Source organism: Empidonax traillii, unplaced genomic scaffold (genome assembly GCF_003031625.1).
Source record: "Empidonax traillii isolate 1590-97213 ecotype Southwest subspecies unplaced genomic scaffold, ASM303162v1 scaffold6840:size5617, whole genome shotgun sequence".
Lineage (NCBI taxonomy): Eukaryota > Metazoa > Chordata > Aves > Passeriformes > Tyrannidae > Empidonax > Empidonax traillii.
In genome coordinates, this window is record NW_020962033.1 from 3,729 (window position 1) to 5,617 (window position 1,889).

Below are 1,889 nucleotides of genomic sequence, written 5' to 3' on the forward strand. Positions count from 1 at the left end.
CCCAGGGCTGCAGCCCCAGGGTTTCCCAGGGGATGTTACTGCCAGAGCGAAGTGACCTCCACACCCTGTGTGTCCCACAGCCCCTCCCAGCACCTCCAGGGTTAGTTGGTGGTGTTTGTGCTCTCTTGGTTCATCTCCCCACACACCCCTGTGCATGCTGAAGTCTCCTCTGTCCAATGCCAGCGTGGCTTTGTGACCTGCTCATTTGGTGTCTTCAGAGAGGGACAAACAACCTCTTGGTGGTGGGGAAGAGGCCAGTGCTGGGCATGGTGGCTCCAGGGGCTGATGTGTGACAATTGCCCTGGGGCCCCTTGCCCAGAGTGTCCAGCACAGACACAGCCCAGACCCTGCTCTGCTGCTGCTTCTGCTCTGTCCCTGCAGGCCTGGCTGTGGAAGGGACACTGCTGTGCCCCCTCCTGCCCTCACACACTTGAGCTCACTGGCTTTGCCTTCAACAGGGCACTTTGCTGAGCTTGTTCTTGACAGCCAGGAGAAGACACCAGTTCCTTCCAGCCCCAGGGCTTGTTGCCTCCTCCCCCACCCCACAGAGCTGTGAGCTGTCCTACTGCTTTCCTGTACTCCCCACTCCACACCCCACATCACACTGATCCCCTGAGAGCCACCAGCATCCTGTGAGGCACCAGAACCCAATTCCAGAGGATGGGGGTAAGGGCTTGGCTGTTCTACTTGGCAGAGCCCATGAAGGGCTTTCACAGTCACATCCCACAGTCCATTTGCCACCTGGAACCAGTGACTCTGAGTTCCTGCTTCCCCAGCCCCAGGGATGGTCCCCTTGTCTGCTCATTCCTCCACACTCTCTTCTCAGTGATGGCATCTTAACCAGACAAACCCCTGGGAATAATTTACTTCTAAGTCTTCAATTCTTTTGTGGTTAATTTTGCAGATCTCAGAAGTGCAATCCAACTGAATACATTGTATTATTAAAACTATGAATAAAGATGTCTTTTTTATGGCCTGTTTACTTTTTTTTCTGGTTTTAGGTCAATATCAGCAACCCCCAGTCGATATTGATCCCAAGCACCTCCTAATTCAGTCTGAATAGATAAGAAAATCAAGACCCTTTATGTCTGACAATCCATCAGACTTTGTCCCTATCCCCACCCCACCATTCCCTCATCCAACCCCTGGGACTCAAAGCAGCCTTGGGCAAATCTGAGCTTCCTCCACTAAAGGCTGGACCTGCAGGTTTCAGCTCCTTGGCACCAACTCCCACCTGCTTGGCTTGGAGAAAGAGCTGCACAAGATAGTGGGTTTCTGTGGCTGGGTTTTGGTAGCAGCGGGACTACAGGGGTGGCTTCTGTTGGAATCTGCCAGAAACTTCCCCTGTGCCATGGAGCCAATGCCAGCTGCTCCAGGACGGAGTTCCTGCCACTGGCCAAGGCTGAGCCACTTAGGAGTGACAGGAACACCTCTGGGATAACATATTTCAGAAGAGAGGAGAGTTGCACAGTGTTGTATTAAATACGAGGACGGCCATGTAAATAAAACTGGGCACTCAGATGATGATGGCCTAAATTCAGCTTTATTCTCTTCATCCAGAATATTACATTGTCTTCACACAGCTGCACACACACACTGTCTCCTAGAATCTTACATACTAACACTATTCTTAGCTCTATTATCTATGTTTACCACGAGCCATTTTGATAGTTTCCATTTACCAACAGACCATTTAGCCAATTCTGACCAGCATTAATTTGCAACTCTTTGATTCTTGCTTCCAATCATTGAAGGCTAGCATGCAGCAACTTACCATAATTAAATCTATATAATACATCCTCTTACAATCTTAACACTTATAAAGTATTTTAAGTTCACACACATAGATATCCACACAGCTTTCTTTTTTTTTTTTTTTTTTTTTTTTT